Source organism: Malaclemys terrapin, chromosome 3 (assembly GCF_027887155.1).
Source record: "Malaclemys terrapin pileata isolate rMalTer1 chromosome 3, rMalTer1.hap1, whole genome shotgun sequence".
Lineage (NCBI taxonomy): Eukaryota > Metazoa > Chordata > Testudines > Emydidae > Malaclemys > Malaclemys terrapin.
Genome location: NC_071507.1, coordinates 59,454,180 through 59,477,453, shown reverse-complemented (window position 1 = coordinate 59,477,453; position 23,274 = coordinate 59,454,180). Strand labels below are relative to the sequence as shown.

The 23,274-nt window shown below is 43.8% G+C and overlaps 1 protein-coding gene across 6 annotated transcripts in view; it reads left to right on the top strand.

The window, feature by feature from the left end:
* Window positions 1-23,274, top strand: part of DAAM2 (dishevelled associated activator of morphogenesis 2) — a 243,644-nt gene that overhangs the window by 24,461 nt on the left and 195,909 nt on the right. For 2 of the 6 annotated variants that reach the window (XM_054022488.1, XM_054022483.1), the window contains exon 1: window positions 16,322-16,498. The exons of 1 other annotated variant lie outside the window; for it this stretch is intronic. The gene's annotated coding sequence lies outside the window, so the exon portion shown is untranslated. Of the gene's footprint in view, window positions 1-2,289; window positions 2,446-4,443; window positions 4,465-16,321; window positions 16,499-22,667; window positions 22,736-23,274 lie in introns of those variants that run through there. 3 more of the 6 variants (XM_054022485.1, XM_054022487.1, XM_054022486.1) reach the window with 3 other exon arrangements.

Genomic DNA, 23,274 nt, shown 5'->3' with positions numbered 1-23,274 from the left:
CCCTGGGGATAGTGCAGGATTGTCCCTTACAGGACAGTTTCTGGTGTTCTGCTCAGTCTAGTTGTAAAAGTGCCTTGTAGTGGAGCCTCCATGGGAGATTACCCCCTTCAGTACTGTAATTCTTCTCCATCTTTGGTGTCCATCCCCATCAAATATTTGTACATGGCAATGTTCCTGCTCTGCCATTTCTTAGTCAAGCGCTCTGTACCTATTTCACACAGCTGTATGCTGAACTGAGAGTCCAGTGGGGGACTGGATAACCTGGTTGGGTCCCTATGGTCTCTTGTTTCCCTCTCGTAAGGAGCAGACTGAGATGCAGTTTCTTTTGTAAACACACAGCATCGGTACGGTACAAGGCGCCAAGATGAGAAGGGAGAATGTTAGTAGCACACGGACCTGCCTAACCCATGACTTTAGCCAGAAGCTTCAGGTTTTTTCCAGCCTCTCTGCTAAATCTCTGGCTCCAGGCCTTCTCCCCTTGTTAGTCAATCAGTGCCTTTCATGCTCTCACTTCCTCTCCCCCCCCACTTACCTCCAATGAGATCTCAAAGGGAGATAGGGGAGGAGTCTTGAGCTGGGCAAACAGGTGGTAGGGGAAGAGCAATAGCTGCTGAAAAGTGCCTAGCTTGGAGGAGGGAGAGCTGAGGGGCTGGGAGAAGGGGACTAATGACATTGGGAGTGGGAAAAGTAATGGACAAGGATATGAGTGGAAGGAGAGGACTAACACACTGGTATAGAGCCTGGGATATGGGAAGGCTTTTTCCCCTCTGAGTAACTGATGCTAATTTAATGTATAAATCATATACACTTATACACTTTCTCCGGCATGCAGCCAAGGCTGGTAGCAGAGTTCATGCTAGAAGAACGCTGATGGGCCCTGGTGGCTTAACACATGGCTATTAGTGCCGAAGTTCATAATTTCATAGTGTGGTTGGATAGCTTCTCCACTCGCAGTGCAAGAACACACCTTCCCTCTGGTTAGCTGGCATCCACTGAGCCCATTTGTGAAGGGTCTGAGTCTGGGTCGCTAGTGCCCTGCACCTTTTGTAATTGTCACCATTGTGCAAAATGAGTGTGAAATGCTAACACTGCAATAGTTGTGTTGTATGCCCACTGTGTGCTAGAGCAAATGACTGCGCAAGGCACAGGACAGCTGTGAATTGGCCTCACTTTTTCATCTAACTGGTTCTTTGAAGGTATTGCTTTTTTCAGGTGATGTTGCTTTTTCTTTCATTGTAATATGTCCTGCCTCTTTATGGCTCGATCAGAAATTTTTGAATGTAGTTTTTTCTTGTAATGTGTTTTGGTTGTTATTTAGTTATTGTAGAAAGAGTCCATGTTTTCCGTATACAAAGAGCAAACCCTGTACTTTCAGGCTGGATTATTTATATTTGTGATTAAGGAAAAGAACAAAAGAAAGGAAGGACAAACATAATCTTTATTTGGAAACATAGTGTTACTCTGTCTGTAACTTTCACTGGGGCTGGACTCTCAGCTTTGCCCCCTAATCAACAGAGGGAGCAACTCCTTCCATGTTAAGGTGTGGTACACTTAAAACACGCACATCCCCTGAATGGGAAGCTGGGGAGTAGAAAATCCCTTGGAAACAGTGGATTGCTACCAGACTAAAGTTATTTTCAGAATGAGTGAGAGAGTGAAGAAACTGGGAAATTATAGGTTTGCATTTGTTAAAATATGCTCTCTGCCCTACAAGGGAGTAAATACTTTTAAGGACAATGTAATGTGAGTCACTTGCAGCCATCCCTGATTGGATAATTGGATAACATGTATGTATATATTCAGCCATTCTTCACTCAGGGGTGTGGTGTGTATGTGTGCTCTAGTGTTTAGATCAGGTATCTGGAGTTGGGACCCCTGCATTCTAGTCCCATCTCTGCCAGAGATTTGCCAGGTGATGTTGAGCAAGTTGTCTATATAATAATTCCTACCTGCCTTTGAAAAATGCTCTGACAGCCTTGAATGAAAGGCTGTGTGGAAGACGAAAGTCTTGTTGTTAATGAAGCATGTAGGAAACTATTTCATATCCTGATGGATGTCAGCCAGGTCTCAGACAATGAGAACACAACTCCCACCTCTCCTGCTCCAAACACCATCCCATTCGGGTTTTTTTCGAGAGTCTGTTCATTGGTATTGCCTGTCAAACTGGAGCTTGTCTCTTTAAGAAAGTGTAGCACAGTAGCAGAGGAAGGCCCTGCCTCCTAAAGCTTGTAGCACTGTAGCTGGGCTGTGGAATGGGAAACAGTTCTTGATCTTTATCCGAATACAGTGTACACACGCAGCCACCCCATCTGCAGTTCACGCAGTAACATCCAGCGTGGAGATCAGTACTCCTGCTTGGCTCTCTGACACAGGATGGACGTTCCTGAGCACTGAGCTCAGCTGCTGTAAAAAGCAAGTAGGAAAACATACAGCTGGATAAAATTGGTAAGTCAAACTAAAGTCACATCCTCCTCTTTGGACTGCAGCTTTCAAGTCTCTTTATTTTTAATATTCTTTGCAGGCAGTTGGGTTTTTTTATATTGTCTCCTGAACAGAGCAGCTGGGAAAACATGAGGGGAAAATAAAAATGTAAAGTAGATCTCGAGCATTTGTGCTTCTTTCTATTTTAAAATCCCTTTTCCATATTAACACTTGGCTGCAGGAGCTGGAAGGGGAAAGCCAGCAAGTGCTTCTGTGTAGTGGGGAGGAAGCTGGTAAGAGCTCTAATTGGCTTTTGTAGTGAGGATGATTCAAGAGGGTGATCTTAAAAATCAAGGTGTTTGAAATAAAGTGGCTTGTCATTTACTTTAAAAAGTTAAACATTTCATGTTCGGCAATTTTTTAAAAAAGTGCAGTTGACTGTGTAGTAGGGATAGATTGCTGTCAACATCATCTTCAAAAGCCATCAAATTTTGAAATGCTTTAAGCAAGTGGTGAATAGATGTTGATTCATTTCAGATAAAATATATTGGTAGATCTGGAAGGGTAGGCAATGACATCAAATGCCAATTTTCTCAGTGGCAGACAGAGGGCAGTGTTGCTGCATCTGGTGGTAATTCACAGTAAATTGGCCAGGGAAGTTGGTAAAACTCATTTGTGAACAACTTAATGGTGATAAACTGGCAAAAAATGACACATCTATGTGGCAACATCTACAGTATAGCATCCAAAAATAGGTGCATCTATTCACTGGCCTGATTTTTTGCGCTTCAGGGGACAAAAGTAGGTTAATTATTTGAATTGTTACAAGAATAAAACTTCTGTCAATCAAATCCAAGCCTGCTTATAAAAATGAGATTCCAGACTCATGGCTGAAAGGAGTTAAATGTTTAATTGATGTGTTTTCTTGTGTTTTACCCACTGACACAGCTTTTTGAGTATTGCAGAGAAATAGTGCTACACACCAGCTACTAAAGCAAATGTGCAAAATATTGAATGGTGGTGGCACTTTGTGTGTTGTGCTACATATGTAGATTCAGCCTGGGTAAGGAAGAGGAAGAATGATGCCAAATCTAAAAGGTTTGTTAGAATATCTGACACATGCTTCTTTCAAGAAGGTCTAATTCAATGTTAACCAAGTTGCAGGTAGGAAGTTCAGCACTGAATCTGAAAACAGTTTGTCTCAAATATGGTCAAGTGATTAGTGCAGGGGATGGAGCCTTAGAACCGAGGAGTCCTGACTCCCCAATACCATTTCCATGTTTTAACCAAATATTGTCAAGTGATTAGGATTGGGGGGGCCAGGGGGATGGGAGTGGCCATTGAGAATAGGTTCTTATCCCAGCTGTACCAGTTATGCTGCATTGTTCTGGACAAATCTCTTAACCATTCTGAGTCTCATTTTACCCCTCTATAAAATAAGGGTTAGAGCATATAATAAAATACCATATATACACATGGATGGGATTTAAAAATAGTAAGCTACCTTATAGGGGTGCGAATGTAAGTCTGAAATCCTCATTGACAGGCACTAGATAGGACCAAAATATTACTAAACTAATACAATTGTGTTAGAGAAGGGTCTGCGCTGCCCTATCCAGTTCAAAGGTAATCAAAGTGTCTGTCTGTATTGGGATCTGTGGCTTTTGTACTGGTCTGTCTTGAGCTGCACGACAGTCTGGGGTTCCTAACTTTCACTCCTGCTACTTGATGTGGGGGTGGATTTACAGTCTCTGAATCCTCAATGTAAGCCATTATGGGGAAAGCAGATTAAAACAGGGTGAATGACTGTATGAAATCTGCTCATTCAGACACCCTGTGACCACACTTCATTGACTGTTTCAGTGCACTGTTCTGTGTGCTGGGGCGGTGGTGCACATGAGCCGCAGTCACATGGCTGAACTGCAAGAGGCTCTGAGAGAGTCATTAGGGGAGAGCATGTCCTTGGGGTAGTGGGTTTTCAGACACTAGGCAGGTAGTCAGTCATCCATGGATGAGAAGTGGGTACATGATGTAGTTTCCAAGGTAGGATTTTTCCCTAAATTTTCTTGTTCATTCTCTCTCTTTAAAAGATAATGCTGATTTGCGGCTTTCTCTAGTGGGCATAGGTCAGTTGTCTCGGTGCTGCTTGCTTTGCATTTCAGTGATCTAGTTTTTTTTATCACTCCGCTTTAAACAATTTGCCTGATTGCATTACTTAGCTGGAGGTGTTGCTGTCCTACTGTCATTGTGTAGGATACTTGAGCCTTCTCAGGGAGGTGAAGGGGCTGTCACAAGTACTAGGTGAAGTGGTAGGTTACTTGATTAATCCTTGAGCAGGAAAGAAACCCTGAATGATTGGTTGCTAGGATGCCCTGGAGAAAATGTTGTCTTGTTGGCTTTATTACAAGGACTGAATCTCCCTCTGTTTAAGATTATTGATTCACCTCTATGCAGCAGCAGCAACTTTCTCTTTCTGCTCATGAAACTTAATGGTTGGTGCAGCAAGTTTAGTTGAGAATGCGGATAAAGCTATCAAACACTGGGGTGAATTTGCCTCCTGCTGACCTTCCTGCTAGCAGCCAGGCTGTTCACTTGCTGTGGGTGTCCATAACAACTTGACCTCTCTCTCTCCTCTGCTGACTACTGATTAGGTTAAATGATTATCAGCTGCATCTCCCTGTCTACTTTCTTGGTCAACATGACTGATTAGTACCTGTAGATGATTTTCATCCAGTTATTGTTTTCCAATTTACTAAATCCTCAGACTGAAGTCCCCAATTTATCCCTAGACTTGAAACTGTCCAGAGTAATTGACCCCAGCTACTACTTTGTTCCATAGGACTCTACTTTAGGGTTTGCTTTATTTTGTACTAGGCATTTGCGCTAGGCACTGGGCTTCTCTACACTTAAAATGCTACAGTGCCACAGCTGTGCCCCTGTCAGTCTTCAGTGTGGACACTGGCTATGCCGATGGTAGGGGTTCTTCCATCAGTGTAGGTAATCTACCTCCCTGAGAGATGGAAGAATTCTTGTGTCGACCTAGTGCTGTCTACACAGGGATTTAGGTCAGTTTAATTACGCAGCTCGTGAGTGTGGATTTTTCACACCACTGATATAGTTAAACAGACCTAATTTTCTAGTATAGAGCAGGCCTATGGGATCACATCTTACCCTGGCGCCTGCATTGCATCATCATTATTTGCTATATGTGTGTGATTTCTGAAATTTGGAGATGCCCTTTCTGTTTTCTTAAACCTGGCACAGATAAAACGGGGCTGCTTTGAATGTTCTGCCCCCCCCGCCCCTAGTTTTGATGCCTCTAGGGTCACCCATGCTGAACTCTTTCTGTAACAGCACAATACTTTTCTGTACCCTTCAAAGGATGCCCATGACCTTGGAGTTGCTATGAAGCCTGAACTCTTGTCTGACATTCAATTAAGCTGTCACTGACACACCACCTAGTGAGTCTAGCCAGACTGAGACCTGTCATTACTATGCTAGTTGCTGACAGTTCAGTTCCTAATTATGGTTCACTTTTGCTCAGTGACTGGTAGGCTTTGTTTTGCAGGTCATCCAGTTTAAGCTCTTAATGAAGAAGTTAGCATCTACCATAGTCTGCTTACTATATTTTTCCATAGCAGCCCTTCATTGAGAAGAACCTTGGCTTCCTGGAGAGCCGTAAGAGAACTGTAAGGTTTTTGGTGCTTACCTAACAGAGCTGGATCTGGCTTTGCTCTCTGCTGTTCATGTGATCTCTTGACTTCTTATTTACCAGGTTGCTCTCTTTGCAAGTTCCTGATACAAGTAGCTCACGTCCACCTCAGTACTCCTGTTCTCTTGGAGCCAGTATATCAATAGCATCTGGCTCTGCTCTTTAAGATCTGCTATCCGTTTATAAAACTGAATGGGATTGGTTTGATTTGGGTTTCTCTGTTTATATCAGTTTGGTCAAGCCCCTTTTATCCTTGCACAAGGGGTGCGTTATGAATATAAAGAAGAGTGAGTGAAGGATAGAAACATAGGATTTAGACTGTTCTAATTTTAAACATTGTAACGCATGTGCATTTGAGGTCCCTTCCAGCCCAACATTTGTTTCTATGAATCTGCAGCACTACAATCTACTGGATGGGTTGTCAGGCCTGCTTATGTGTGTATTGATGCCCTGTGTGGTTTGTGTGAATGCACCTTTGCCCCAAGAGTGTCTGGAAAATTCATAATGGAGAGAGCTTCCAATTGCTGGTACACTTTCAGGGACCATCCTGAATTTAATGTATAATTGGCATGTGCTGCTACAAAACCATATTGACCTGCAGAGATGATGAAGGCCAGGAGATGAGAATAAAAGGATTTGGAGGCAGTGAGGGAAAGAGATTGAAGGGTTATTCTCCCAAGAATAACTTTGCTGAAGATACCCAAATGCAGCTAGTCCTGACTGACCCTTCTGGATAGATTATATCAGACCTGCCAGTGCTTACATATGTCTGTGTCCTCTGTAGGGTTCATTATGCCATCTACTGGCTGGTATAGTGCAGCTGGTATTTAGTCATCCCTACTGGCAGAGCCTATGGTTCTGAGTTCTGTTCCTCGTCTCACATCTGTGCAGTTTCCCCGAGGACTTTAGTGTCTGTGGATGTATGATTGATTTTTTTATCATTTTGTTAGAGTTAAACAACAATGAAAACTAGTCACACAACAAAGCTTTTAGCCACCCTAACATTTAACTAAATTTACAGGGATACAATGATGACCACTCAGCATCATTAAATAATCCTAGTCAAATAACTATGAACTCAGCCAGCCAATAAATCAAAGCAACAAGAAAGTCCCTCTCTTCCCCACTCCTTCTCTATTCCAGGAACCTATTATCAAACTCCTCTTCCTTCCCTCCCCCACAACCTCCAAACCCCTGTCAAATAAGTGGTGGCTTTGCAGCATGTCCAGAAGGTCATCAGGTTGAGACTGTTTTGGACCAAGGTGACGAAGGGGGTGGGAGGGAGGACAGAGTGATTTCCAGAGTGTGTGGGCCCAACTGGAAACACCCTGTTGGAAGCCCCACTCCCTTTTGTGACAAGATAATTTCAAGAGACCAGAGATTATGAAGCATCCCCATTAAAAGGAAAAGCCTGAGGTACTGCTGAGAGTCAGTGCTACCACATCTCTCAACTCCATCATTAGAAGGGGGAACTTAACTTTTTTCAGACTCCAATTTACCTTCCTCTCATGCTGTCCTGTTTGTTATTTTAAGGTGTTTATGGCAGAACTGCTGATGTGTGAAGAGGAGCAATAGGAAATGTAACTAATGACTAAGTCCTTCATCGCTCATCATTTTCAGCTGCCTGCGTTCTTGTCTCTCGCCTCCTGGGTCTCATATTTGGTCTTCGGCAGGCTGAGTGGTGTGGGTGGGTGAGCAGGGATCACCTGAATGATCTCCCATATTATGTGATGCCTAATGCAATAGCCATGCATAGGAAGGTGGGCTAAGGACAAGCAGAGTCTTTTTTCTGATTTCCCCTCCGACTTTTCCCATTGGTGTCAGAGGCATTGCTTCAACCTGGTGTTTTATAGTTTAACCAATGTTGCGTGCGTGCCTCATTCTATCTAGCTCTGCAGCTTCTTTCTAAATGTATTGGGACATGTCCCCTTACCTATCTCTGGCTACTAAGAGGCATGATCATATAGCTGTGTTTATTTTGAAATCCACTGAAAGTGCATGGAGAAGCACTGTCTCAGAGCTGAAATTACAATCTTTTCCAGCAGCTGATGGAGCCCAAGCACATGCCAGATGAAAAGTTCTTGTGTTATCATTTTCAGTCTATTAAAAAATAAACCCCAACTCCCTTACAGAGGCAGTTTTATAAATACTGTATCTATCACTTCACCCTTGCTCTGACTGCCCTTGACTTAGGCAGTTGCAGAATATTGCAATGTGTTAGCAGGTAAAAAGCATCAGACCAAGGTAAGGTAAGGAGTTTTTTCTCCTCCCACTTCTTCGGAGTTTATTTTACTAGAACTAAAACATTCTGACTACAGAACATAAACTGGAAATTAAGAATTTGCTTATGAATGGTTTTTTGGGGAAAACATTTTAAAAGTGCAATTTTTATCTACTGGTAGGCAAACAAAATATTTTATAGCAATCGGATTCTTTAATAAAATGAGAAGGGACTTGATTTGATGTGCCTCTCCCTGTGCTCTTCTACCTCCTCCCCCCCCCCAGCAGTATTCACTTGAAAAGAAAGGTGCATGAGGAACTGGGACCAGCATACCTCTGTTGGCTCCCATGTTAATCAGTTAACTCCACTTCACTGGCTGGGAAACGTGAAGCTTCCCAGGATTTGGGAAAGATAAAAGTGAGCATGGTTTTTTGTTTTCACATTTCATTTTTCCTTCTTCAAGTGAATTTTTCATTCTGGTAGAAGGTGCCAAACAGACAACCCTGAAGACCGAATTCCTCTGTTTATCCACAGAATCAGTGTAGCTTGGACAATAACAGGGTTAACTTCCACCATCCTGCCCTTTACCACTGTGTTCCCCCTGACCTACAGTACCAAGAGCCTCCTTCAGTCTCCCTATTCAATTTCATCCTTTGCCAGCAACAGGGCAATTAGTTACAATTGTCATGATAATTAGATTGTGGGCTATTTGGATCAGGGACCTTGTTTGCCTATATGTGCCTTGCTAATGCTCATTGGGGCCCTGGGTGCTACCTTATTACAAAGAATAAGTAATATTGCCATCAAATTGTGGTAAAAGCCAAGAGGCTGAATCACAACTTCAGGACAAACTGAATTTGTTGGGGTGACTTTTTTTTTTTCCAGATTTAAAAGTTATTACTTCAAAGCATTTTTGCAAATTATGCATTGATACCTGTAGGTATTTATTTACTACGGCCAATGTCTCTGAGCTATTTAAAAAAAAAAAAAAAAAAAAAAAAAAAGCATTGTCCTATTAAATATAATATAGTCCCAACAAATTATAGATTTAATTATCTAATGTTCTGAAAGAATTTTTAAAATTGAAGTTACTTTTCACTCTTTATGCTGCTCGTTTACTAGCTGCATCAGTTTAGAAAGAGAAACAAACTCGATCAGTTTTACTACTTGTCAGTTTCACTATCAGTCTTTCACACACTAACACATGCACTGTTCCAGTTGGAAACACTACAGGGATATATTTACATCCAAACAAAAAAAGTTTTCATTAAAAGAAAAACAAATCATATCACTTCTATTTATTTTAGATTTTGCACATAAATGTTGGGCTTAAGGCAACCAGATGGTGTCACACTTCAGGAAGCTAATTTGGCTATTCTTAGTAGGTGGAATTAAAATAAAGATGAACCACACCTAGTTTTTTTTAGTGGTTTTATTTATTTTTAAGATGCTTCAGTTTGGACAGAAAAGAGCTGATGTGAAACTCTCTCAGAGCAATGTAGTGATAAGAACAGGAGAATAAAGATTGGGGTTTTTTTTTTTTTTACCTCCATTTCTGGTTCTGCTACTGCCCTGCTATTTTACTTTGGGCAAGTTATGCTGGGCCAGATTTTCAACAGAGTGCCAACCCAGGTTGGCATGTGCTCAGGATTGACAATTGGGGACAGGTTTCTAAGAGCTCAGCCCCCAGCAACTCCCATTGTGACACTTATGGCTGGATTTTCAAAAGAGCAGTTTCAACATGCTGAGCTCTTTAGAAAATCTAGCCCCTTATTTTCATGCCTAAACAGTAGCTGAACTCTCTCGAAAGTCTGGTCCTTCATCTCTGTTCATCTGTCAGACAGAGAGAGACCCTCTCTTTCCTGTCTTACAGGGGTGCAGTGAGAGGTATAGTTAGTTTAATCTTTGAAGTCCTTTTGAGATTCTTGACTAAAAGGAGCAACACTTTGCACTTGCATGTTGTCATATTTATTCTGGGAACCAAAAACAAACCTCAGCAGTGCTGGAATCCCAGCACAAAGGGCTTACAATGCCACAGGTTTTTCTGCCAGACCTCTGAATTATTGATTTCTCTTAGGAGTATGCAAGTTTAATAAGACACATGGACTAAAGGCTGAGCAATCAAAAAGTAAGCAAGAGGTGAACACTGATTTTCTTCTTAAAATCCTCTTTTGTTATCCTCTTACTTGCTTCCCCTTCTCCTCAATATACCCACCACCATGGCCCCTTAAGTGGAATAGACTGTGCGGCAATGCTTGGCAGCATGAGGCCAACATATTGTGATGGAGATTTCCATTCACCTCTGCTTCCACAAATGCATCAGAGCAACTCCTTTAAGCAGCTTTGATATGACTGTATAGCTGGACGCATGAGGGTGTGTGGCATGCAGTGTTTATATAGGGGTCTGGTTGGATGAATGTTGGTATGAGGCTGGGTGTGGCTATGGGAACATACAGTTGTCTGCATCTGGTTGTCTGTGAGCATCTGCAGGGAATTGTATTAATAGAGTGATGTGCATGGAGAAAGAATATAAGCAAAGTTACAGTACTACTTGGCTTATTGAGCCTTTATTCCAGTGTCTGATACCATGATATGATCAAGAATAGATCCACAACTCACTGTAGCTGGTTCTTTCAATCCCCTGGAAATGTTTTCCTGATTTAAATGGATGATACTGAAAGTGTAATACAGGTCTGCAGCTTACAGATCAATGCTGACTCTGCGGGAATGAATGAATGCCTCATGTTTGATGTGCTATGAAGAGAATTCACAATTGACTCCTTATGTTACGGCACTGTGGTTTTCAGGCAGTTTTTTTATGTCTCTTGGACTATGGAGGTGTTACCCCGGATTTCTCGGGGTAGTGAATGGTACAGGAGGGATTGCTCCCTGATGGCTATTTAATGGTTTCAGAAACTTCTTTCTAGTGATATTCCATTTCCCACCTGAAACAGGGCTGGAACAAGATTGATGATAGCGCATAGCTCTATCTGCACATTTGAAACCACAAGATCTTCCTGTTTAGCAATGATTCTTCATTAATAACTTGCTTTCTTTGGTTTCTTACTTATTTTCCCATTGCTTCAGCTCCTTTGACAGCTGTGGACTGGATTCCATGTCATCTGTGCAGGTTCCTCTTTGCTGCTGATTTCTGGGACTACTTACCAATTGCATGGTATTTGGGAGGGGGCTCATCTCCTCACCTTGTTGCACTGGGCTCCTTAGACTGGGCCATGGAGGAGGTTTCAAGTATGATGTCTGTCTCCTATGAACCAAATTCCTTCCTGAAGGCACCTATCTCCCCAAAGACCCGGAAACCCTGGCCCAGATGTCAAAGATGTGTTTAGTAAAAATCAAGCCAAGGAAACTCTATGGTTTTAACTGATGTGCCAACTAGAGCTGCAGGACTAATTTTTTTTGTTCATTCAGCAAACCAAAAAATCAGGCAAAATATTTGGTTCAGTTCCAGAAATATTAAGAATTTGTCTGCAAATCAGTAAAATTAATTTCAGGCTGGAAACTGTTTGGGTCCATCTCTTTGCTGCCATCACCCTACCCTTATAACCTTTAGCCTGATTCAGAGGAAGGATTGAATCCACATCTCCTTCCTCCTAGGTGAGTGTCTTAATCCCCAGGCTATAGAGTCACACTCTCACACTCTTTGGCACAGTGAATGTTTAAGTGTTTATACAAAATGGATTAGCTTTAAAAGGAGAGACTGAGCGCAACCCACCCTAGTATAGCTTATAGTAGGGGTCCGCAACCTCTGGCACGCGGCTCGCCAGGGTAAGCACCCTGGCGGGCTGGGACAGTTTTTACCTGTGGGAAGCAGCGTGGCTGAGGGATGTGCTAGCTGTGGCTTCCTGCTGCCCCCATTGGCCTTGGATGGTGAACCGTGGCCAGTGGGAGCCGCGATCAGCCGAACCTGCCGACGCAGCAGGTAAACAAACTGGCCCGGCCCACCAGGGTGCTTACCCTGGCGAGCCGCATGCTAGAGGTTGCCGACCTCTGGCTTATACTCTGGTTATGGCACTCACGGTGGGGTGGGGTGCAGAAGACCTGAGTTCCAGTCCCTGCTCCAGACTGGTGATTCAAACCTCAGTCTTACACATCCCAGACAAGTACCCTAATCACTGGGCTAAACCTTATAAAGGGGATCTCTCCCCCCACACACACACTCCCAAGAAAAATCTTTTCAGCTTAGATTCATGCATAGTTCTGGGTCGATCGAAACTACTTTTTTCAGGGGAAGTTTATTTGCTGAAAAATGTTGCACTGCTCGAGTGCTAACCATCTTGCTAATATCCTCTTGCTCTTGTTACACTTCATCCGTTACCTTTTGTCTATATGTTGATGGTAGGAAGAGGGAAGTGCATCTGCCCTGTGCCCTCAGGTTAAGATGCTTTACAGCTTGGGGGCTTTTTGATCTCCTCAGTGCCCCTGAGTGCCCTCATAGACAAAAACAGCAAAAGATGCCCACTCCCATCCTTGACTAGTCAGAAGACTTGTATAGCATTTTGGCTATTCTAGCCCCAGCCGGGATTAGGAAGGACAGAGTGTAAGAACATTGAAGGGGATGGAAAAAATTATGTAAATAACCATGAAAGGTTTAATTAGAGAGATGGGTGCTGTTCCTGGGATTGGTGGAGGTCTGGGTCAGTTATTTCATCCACACCAGCTTGCTCATCCCTGTGTTTAAAAATCCACTTGAAAGGAGCCAGCTGATCAGGCTTTGGAGGGAATCCAGATCACAGACAAGTCTTTGAGGGTGCCAGGGGAATAAAATAGAAAACAACCTTCCAGGCACTTTCCCAGCAGGAATGAGGCAAGTGGCTCACAGAGCTCCAGATGAAGAAATACTCAGTGAATGTCTGGAATCTATCGTTCTCCTTCCGAGTGGACGGGGAGTCAGTGAGAAGAGTGAAGAATCACGGGCGGAGGGAGAGCTGCAGCCAAAGATGTATAGTGGGAACCTCCTGCTGACAGGATCCCACGCTATGCACAAGCCAGGGGAGGCTGGGTATGGCTTGCCTTGTCCTTGACACATTCCCATGCAGCCTCCCTCCCTGGGCAGTCAGGCTGACTTGGCAGCATCATTTTTAGAGTATCTGAGGGGTCTTCCACCTCAGTGGCAACAGATGCATGTAGCACATCTGCTAAACTCCAGACCATTGCAACTCAAAGGATCTGACTTCTGATCGCAGCCACTTCCCAATAGAAATTGCCTGCTAGTCATTGAACATGTCATTGATTTAAAATAGAGTTTCAATAGCTGAGATAACTCTGGACCCCTGTACTGCCTCTGCTGTGCATGTGGTTATGTGGTGGGCATACAGCAGCTGCAATAGTTTTATGCATCATGTGCTCCCTAAACTGTGCCTCCAATAGAGGTACATTAGCTAGGATAACTCTAGGACTCCTCTGATAAGTGTGCATTGGAGGCTCACAGGACCGGTTCCTAGAGAGTACTGTGACAGACCCAGACCAGTGGGGTACCGGAGTCTGGTAGAGGGCAAATATACTGGTCACTGGATGAGTAGTTTTCTGTTCCCTGAGTGACCAGAGCAGGGGCTGCACTAGAGTAATCAGGAACCTGCTAGAACCAGTTAAAGCAGGCAGGCTAATTAGGACACCTGGAGCTAATTAAGAAGAAGCTTCTAGAGTCAGTTAAGGCAGGCTAATCAGGGCACCTGGGTTTTAAAAAGGAGCTCACTTCAGTTTGTGGTGGGAGTGTGAGGAGTTGGGAGCAAGAGGTGCAAGGAGCTGAGAGGGAGTGCTGCTGGAGGACTGAGGAGTACAAGCGTTATCAGACACTAGGAGGAAGGTCCTGTGGTGAGAATAAGGAAGGTGTTTGGAGGCGGCCATGGGGAAGTAGCCCAGGGAGTTGTAGCTGTTACAGGAGGCACTATAGACAGCTGCAGTCCACAGGGCCCTGCGCTAGAACCCGGAGTAGAGGGCGGGCCTGGGTTCCCCCCCCCCCCAACCTCCCAATTGACCTGGACTGTGGGTTCTTCCAGAGGGGAAGGTCTCTGGGCTGTTCCCCAATCCACATGGTAAATCTCTGAGGCAAGAAAATCCGCCAATAAGTGCAGGACCCACCAAGGTAGAGGAGGAACTTTGTCACAGTACATAGGACTTGATTACTGATGAATATGCTATTAAAAATAGCCTTCTTCAGACTCTGCCACTGTCTCACGATATAAACGGGTTAGTCAATCTATGCCTCAGTTTCCCCATCTGTGAAATGGGGATGATAGAGCTCAACAATCCTTGGATAAAATGGGCTAATTTATTATTCTTGTAATAATGCCTGGACTTGAAGGATCTCAAAACACAGCACTAACACAGATCAACTTCCCCTGCCTTTTGGGAGAGGGTTGTGGAAGTGTCACCTCCGTTTTTCAGAGGGAAAAAAAAAGAGGAATAGAGAAGTAGTGTCTCACTCAAGATCACGCTGCACGTCTGTTGCAGAGGCAGGAGGACGACCTAAATTTGATTTGTATCTCTTTCCCTCCACCCCTGTTCATCCTTCCTCGAATGTAACAAAGGATTAAAATAGATAGGCGAACTCTTGGATCTGAGCTTGATTTAATTCAGCAGGTACAGCGAGACTTCCTGGGATCTTGTCTGAAGGAGAATGGCTCATGGAGATAGGTGTTAAGGGAATTCCCAGGACCCTGTGGGTGGGAGAGCGGCTCTTAGAGCTCCCACAGGTACTGGGGTGGAATTCCCAGGATCCTGCAAGTCTTGAGTTCAGCTGTACAGCTGCTGTTGCTTCTCAGGGACTCTATCAAATATCAGTGAACAGTCCCTTGCTGTTCTGTTTTCCTGGTTCCTTAAATGTTGCATGGAAATTGAAGGAGAGGGTCATAACATACAAGGGTCTCTCTTGGATTTCTGCTGAAGGATGTTAGAGTTATAGCAGCAGGGTTAGGTCTCATCTCTCTCTCCCTCTGGGATCCTGGGGAGAGGGTTCACTCAGGACAGGCAGGGCCAGAAATAAATACTTAAGGGAATGCAATTTCCATAGAAGGAATTGAGCCATTTGTTTCAGTTCCCTGGAAATGGAAAATTCCTCACTTTGCTGTGCTGTTCTGTTCTGTTCTGTGGGCAGATGGGACGGAAAGGAGATATAACAGACTAAGAATTTCGAGGGCCTGATGCTTTCTGAGCAATGAAATGCAGGAGCCTGCAGCAGCAAGAAAGGACCCCTCTGAGGCTCTTCTGATCAGGAGGCAAATATCTCCTGGTGCAAGAGAAGCTGCCCTTAGATTGTAAGCTTTTGGGGCAGGGACTTTTTGTGTGTCCTATGTTTGTACAGTGCCTAGCACAATGGGGGCCTGGTCCATGACTGGGGCTCCTAGAGGCTACCACAATACAAATTATAAATCGTATCAGCCGGCCCTGCAGCTTTGGAGGAACCTTGGTAGATTCTTTTCTGATTTGGGCTCTCCACCAGTCCTCTTGGCTGATTGCAAAAGCATCTCCATTCACCTCTCACCAAACCTGTTTCAATGCTGGAAGCCTAACGTGACACTCTGGGGGTTAAAATCATGGCTTATAAAAGTTGTCAATGATGCTTTAGATTATAACGGGGAGTCTTAAACAGTGGTGGTGTTCGCTAGTTACGCTGCTTATTTGCAGACAATTTTGCTATGAAATGCTAGTGCTGCTGAGTGTTTCTTTCCAGGTGGTTTCAGTCCCTCTGTTCATGCTTTGCTGAAATATGGAGGAGGCCTGCTGATTTCTGAAGAATGAAATCTTGTCAACACATTTTGCTTGTTTTTGTTAGACCTTAATGTTATCTTTCCACTTTATCTTTGTTTCATTCACTTATCTTTGTTTCATTCACTGAAAATTGTGGGCATAGCTTTCTCCTCATTCGCTCCTGACTGGTTTCCTGGTAACAATACCAAGGCATTGATAGACAGCTTCCTCTTTAGCGTAGGAGGCGAGAGTGCCATTTCTGCAAGCTTGCTGCATGCCAAGGCTGCAGACGGAATGGCCACAGCTGTTATCAAGTGTGCAGGGTGGAGAATTGCTGGTGGATCTTATGAAGGGACTTTTTCAATTTATGCTGTGCAGAGATTGTTTATTTGAAATTTTACTGAATTTTGTGTTTGTTGAGAAACGGACAGGTCAAGGTGAGTGAATAAAGACAATTTTGTCAATCCAACAAGGTTGGCAAGAATCTGGTCTCTATTGATGTCTCTAGAGTTTTGCAATTGACTTTGTTGGGACTAAGAATTAGCCAATATGTTTTTGTTATGTATGATTAAAGTTCAGTGATTACAAGGGGATTTTCTGTGTAAAAAAACAATGACTGCAGACAGGTCGTTTACATCACCTGGTGAGTTAAGAGCAGCTGAGTGAATCTGGCATTCTAGCATTGTCTTTTACCTGGACATACTTCTGTGGGGGACCAAGGATCTACCATCTGAGTTAAGAGCTAACACGGAGGCTCTCAGTGTGCATATGTGTACTGGCAGGTGACTGAGAGATTGGAATTGAGGTCCTCAGCTCAAGTATCCCTTAGTAATAGGCAGTTGAGAGCTTGAAGTTAACAGTAAGGTCTTTTTACAGTGAACCCAGATGCTTCCAGTTAGAGGGAAGAGCAGAGAGAAATAAGAATACAAAGAATGAAATGAATTCCTAGTACTTCTAACTCGTCTTACAGAGTGGGAGAGAAGGCAGAACTGAGGTCTTTGTAGCCACTCAAATGGCTCAATAAAAATTTACAAGAGACAGAGCTACTATAGTGATGGGTGTGTTATAAATACCTAGATTAGCAGGCCAGTGGGAGCTTTGCATTTTCTAGGGACATAATTTGGCTTTAGAATCAATGTTCTGCAGGCTTGACATTCAAACAGCTGATAGGAGGGGCTTGGTCCTGACAGCCCAGGGTTGCTGCACTGACTGTAGCTGTGGGGATGATTTTAATTCTCTTCATATAGCATTGATGTTTGTCATGCTGGATACTGAGCAAGTTGCTATGTGAGTGTTGTGCAGGATGGTGTCAATTTCCCAATCTGATCCTCTTGCCATCAAGGTATGGCTCTGCTGGGATCTTTTCTCCTTACTTACTGACAATTTAACATAGATAACACTGGGAAAGTTAAGCATCGGGGCCGATTCCAGGTGCCTCTCCCCAGCCCTGTGATTATTAGGTCTTTCATTCTTGATATGGACTATACCCTGCCCAACCTGTCTGTGAACTTAGTCCAGTTCAGGGTGTGTGCTGTAACTGGGAAGGGAAAGTTCCTTGTACTTTGCTCTTTTTTTAGAGGTAAATAATGTTTGTCTTAGCAATGCTTTGTGGGCCAGACCTGGACAGATGAGCCATCTCGTTCCAGTTCATCGGGCAGCCCAGAAAAGGCTCATTTCCCTCTCCTCCTTGTTTTGTTAATTAAACTTTGGATTTATGAACTCCGTCATGCACACGCAGAAGTCATGATCAGCAGTAGACCGTAATCTGTCCTTAAGGTTCCTATGGCAAACTGCCACCACAGCTACCTTACTGCATACAGCAGCTGTTCAGCAACAGGGCAGAGAACATAGAGGACTTGGAATTGGGACTACTTGGTTCTTTTCTTGGCTCCAGGAGGACAGTGCAGCTTAGTGATTAGAACAGGGGACTTGGGACTTCTGGGTTGCTATGTATCTATCCTGTGTTCATCTCTGTGGTATCTGAGAGCTTTATATGGCTCTAAAGTGGGCTCACTATGTAACTTTGGGCAAGTCACTTAACCACTCTGAGTGAAATCCAGGCCACAACTCTCATTGACTTCAGTACAGCTAGGATTTCATCCTCTTTCTCTCCATCATTAAATGGGAATAATAAGTGTCCCACATGCTTTGTGGTGCTTTCCCAAGCATGGAGCAGGACATGTGACCTGCCTAAAAGACCTAACAATCTAACAACGTTTGCCTACCCACCCTGGGTGTGGGGGTTGAGAGGCTTTTAATTCCTTGACATTTATAGTGCCCCTAGGATGGAAGGAGCTATAATGCAGCCACTGACACAGCGATTGAGCTTGAAAGGCACTTTCACTCCCTTTTTGCAGGATTGTTGCCCCAATGAGAAGGGATGCTATCTACTGCATGTGTTTGGATAGTGGGGGAGGTAATAATTTGTAACTTGTATTAAAGTTTTCTTCCTAGCAAATTTTCTCCCTCCCTCTTTGTTTCTAAGTTACTGCTCTCTCTGCCTCCCTCCCAGGCCAGGGACAGTCAGCTAATGCTACTTCGAACACTGGGATGCAGGAATGTGCTTTCCCAGGACCTTCCTCCCTCCTGAGCTAAAGTTTAATTCCTCATGAACTATGAAGTTTGCCCCCAGATGAGACTTTTATGGTGTTTAAATAAACTTCCTGTTCCAGTCACTTAAAAAAACCCACCACCCAAAACCCTGCATACAGCCCAGTTCCCTGCAATGGGTGGCTCTGTCCTGCTGCTCTATCTCCTGTGGGGAGGTGAGGGTGGAGCAGATACAGTGCATGATGACAAATTGTACCAGGTCTGCCACTTCTCTGCTGGCAGTGGGCTACTTTGCTGTAGAGTTTAGTCTAATTTAAAAGGCCCTGATCAACCCCTTTGCTCTCACAAGTCATTGGCTTGATATCCTCTACCATATGTGGAGCAGGATAATGTCTCATTTCTGAGACCCTTTGGAAGACCGTGCTGGAGCTCCAGAGGGGTGAGACTCCTTGGCATTTTGAGGAGCCAGGCAGGAGGTGGAGGAGCTGCTCTCTGTGGTCCCCATGCCTCCAAGGGGCAACATAGCCACTCAAAGCCTGTGCATTTTTCCTATAGCAAGAGCAGCCAGCCAAGGTTGTTCTGATCTTACGCTCCATTTTTTTCTCTCTCCATGTTTCCTGGACATCTTCAGAGTTCATCTTTTGCTTGCTCCTGGCTTTGTGTACTAGATGAAGACTGGGATGTAGCATAACCTTTGGCAGCAGGCAGGCTGACCCTTGCCAACATGCAGCCCCCTTTACCTAACGCCGCCTCCTCTCTAGAAATGAGGTAGAGAGCTCCCTGAAGAGGATTAGGAGTACCAGTTATTATTCAAAAACTTTATGCGTAGTGCTAATGAACTTCCTAGACAAACCTCAGGGTCCCTGAGTGATTTGGGGAGAGATAATGGGCTTTATCACCTTTGACTTCTAGGTTGCTGGTTCAAATCCAGACCATCTGTGCACAAACGAAGAGAAGGATTCAGTGGTTTCTATGAAATAGTTTTGGTGGCCTCAGTCCAGCTCTTAGTGGATGAGTGTTCGTGTTGAAAACCCATTAACACAGTGGACTCACTTGTTGAAAATCTCAACAGAGATGCCAAGGGCTGAACAGTCCTAGATTGAAGTAGCTTCTTCACCCTAAGAGTGGATTCCCAGTATGGGATTGAAGTACTGTGGGGAAAGCAGCTAGGGTGACCAGATGTTCTGATTTTTGGGGCTTTTTCTTATATAGGCGCCTCTTACCCCCCCACCTCTGTCCCAATTTTTCACACTTGCTATTTGGTCACTACTACCATGCTGTTTGTTCTGTGGATAAACAGGGGACTCCCTTTCCATGGCTATCAAGGCAGAAGCTTTTGTACTCAAAACAAAAATATTTAAAAGGTGTCTGGGGAGGGGAGGAGGTGAACAGCCTTTATTTTGTGTTTAGACTCTGACTGAGGCAGGCTTTTCAGATTTCAAATGGGCTTCTTTGCATTTTCCTCTTTTGAACCGCTTCATTCCTGTGCAGATTCTGGTTTTTAACTTTTATTGCTAAAGATTTCATTCCCTGAAACTCATGGAACAGAGCAAAACTTTAGCAAGGCTCTTCCCACCCCGACCCAAGCCTGATCGTTTTTCTTTGCCTGGGATGATCTCTTGTTTTATTAAATTATAGACCTAATTCTGCCACAAGTAAAACAATGGAAAACAAAAAAACCCACTAAAATCCCTAGGTGAGAGAAAATCAAGAAGCAAAAAGTTTCCAATCTTAATGGACAGAAACACCCATAGAATATGATTGGCATGTGTTCCTATGTCCATTTTGATACTGCATGTCAGACATTCCCAACCATTGGCAGGGCAGCTCTTTGCAAACATTCTCTTGAATCTGCAATTTGATGGAGGCAGACAGCTGTATTCTGAACTACCTGCACATCTCAGGTGGACTCCTGAGCACCCCAACTACAGTGCCTGGAGTTAGCAAATATACCAATGACCATGATGAGTTCTGTGCTTGAGAACAAGGGCTGAACTCCCTTGGCCAGCTGTACTTGAAAAGGCATTTCTGGCCCTGCTGCTATCTGAAATGTTTAATAGATCCCGAGGAGTGAAGTCCTAAGCTCTGCCAAATCTTTCTCCACTCCAACAGACATTCTCTTTATATTTGAGTTGAGCATAAGCCAGCTAGTTTTCTCCCAGTGTGCCACTTAAGGAGTGACTTGGATGTGCAGAGAAATGGCACTTTGTGATCGATGGTCAGGTCTATCAGCAGCTTCCAGATAGTAACATCATGGACCTTTGATCTGTCCACTGCCCTGACAGAACTCTTCAGGGCAAAAGAAGTGGCCAATTGTTGCATTGCTGTCACCCGGGGCATAGATTGACAACATTGCCTTTTGTGTGGTTATGCTTTTCTGGAAGAGCAGCTCTTAAACAGGACATAAGCTGCAGAATTGTTTGGTCTATCCTTTCCCCCTTTTCCCTGCAGCGCTATTAATGGGAAAGGTCTGTGACAATCACTATTACATCAGGCCACTGAAATGAAAAGTCTTAAAGAGAAGATAAGACTCTGTGGTCTTCATGACATGAGCCTGGCAATTGCTGTCTTATGTGGCTTTCATATTTTCACTACTGAGGCTGCTGCAAAGTTGTCATCTACTATTGCCAGAGTGTCATCACTTCTAGAGAGGCATTAAAAATAGCATGCCCCAGGGATACTTTTCCCTCCCTCTGGCATCTAGGCTTGAAAAACATTGCCTGGATTCTTCGCAGTCCACAGGGTTCAAAATAAATGGAATTGTGCTCTTTTAACTGAGCCTTGCATGGAAAATGAGCCAAGTAAAATGCTGCCCATGTGACTGAAAGATGCAGTGAATTGGAAGAAGTTGATAAGATTGTTCTTGCGTTTGGAATGGCTCTTGATCCCTTGATAACATTCACTCCCTCTTCTCCCCCCCCCCCCCAAGTGTGTGTGGTTAAATATATTTAGGGAAGAATAAATTATACTCAACTGTCTGACAGACTGAATTTTTATCTAGGGACTCTGGTAACACTTTAAACAGTGATAATGAATCTCAGGTTGCTAGATGTCAAATACAACCTTTTTATACATGTAGTTTGAGTGCATTTTGTTTTGCAATGTATCGAGCAATCCAAACTGAGGGGGGGAGAAAAATTCTTTATAATTAACTTTTTTGCTTTGGATTTTTCTATTTTTTGTTGTTGGGATCAGCCCAGCTTCTAACTGATGTTATCTTCCTACTGTAACCTACTTGGTGAGGAAAGCCATGAGTGCACAATAATACTCGCCCTCTAGTCCCTATCAAACAGGATCCAATCTAGCCTTAGTGTGACCATCTCCAGGGAGAACAAGGGAAGTCTGTTTTCATTCAACTCTTGCCCATTTTGCTGACACTGTCAATGGTCAGAGCCTGTTGTGTTGGTGGAATTTTTTTCTGTTGTGGGCAACGGTCCAATAAGAATTGGATGGAGACAGCAAATTCATTACATAGATGAGCTGCAGAACACTCATCTGCTGGAAGCAACATTTGGTCGCTACAAAATTTGGCCTTCATTTACACCCCTAGAATTCAAATCAAATGTGTTTGAATGCTACTGAAGTTCTGTGAGGGTGAGGGCATGGATTCTATGCCATGGCTTCAGGTAATTGGAGGGCCTGGGTTCTGTGGTTTCAGGGTCCTTGAAAGCTCTTAAATTGGTAGCTGACTCAGGCAGGCAGAAGGCAAAATAATTCTTTGCTTTTTTTAGATGGCCTAAAATGCTCCAGGAAAATAATTAATGCCTGTGAAAGAAGACACGTCACAGAAAAGGACTGTTTGGGTTCCAACTGAAGCAGACAGTGGCTTAAAAACACAAGAAGGCCATCCAAGACCCACAGCATTGCTTCAAAGCTTCAGTTAATTCTGTTGTGTACAGTGAAGTGTGCCTAATCCTCTCATTTTGTCAGAAAATGATTGGATCATGCTATGAATATCAGAACTCCCAGGTTAATAATACTGCACAGGCAAACTGGATAAGAGCCTACAGAAGCGTCTATCATCTTCACAGTCACCAAATGATCTCACCACTGTGGTTTTGACGCCGCTGGAGTTCATGGATTTCCAAACTTTCTTTGGAGGATGCTCTCTCCAGACTAAGCATGTGTGTTTCTCGCAGGGTGACTGTCTTTATGGTTTAAGCAGATGTTGGTGAGCTTGCCACTGTAGAAAGTCAAATGAGCTGGTCCTGGAAATAGATTAGGATGTCATACCTACAGGAAGTGCCATGTGCACATGAAATAGAACAGCAGAGAAGAGATTGGCTTTTGTAGCTAGGGTTGCATTTGTTATATGAGAAACCTCTCCCCTTCCTGATTACGAACTTACAGCACTCCTCCTCTAAACTTCTTTTCAGATATAGAGAAGAGGCATGTGTTGCACAGGTGCATACCCGCCCTCAAGCTGGCAAATGCATTGGTATGCTTACAGTCACAGGAACCCGTGTACACTCAGACATACACGCACACTCTTCTGTACACAACACACACACATCACTTCTTACGTGTCGGCATGCTTGCTCTTCTTTGCTAGTGCTATTACATCAACACACCATCTTACAACCGTTTCCATCTAGCTCTTTTTTTCCAGTTGGAACATGCTTTTCTCTGTCTTAATCAGAAATCTTGCATTTTAAGCCTGAGA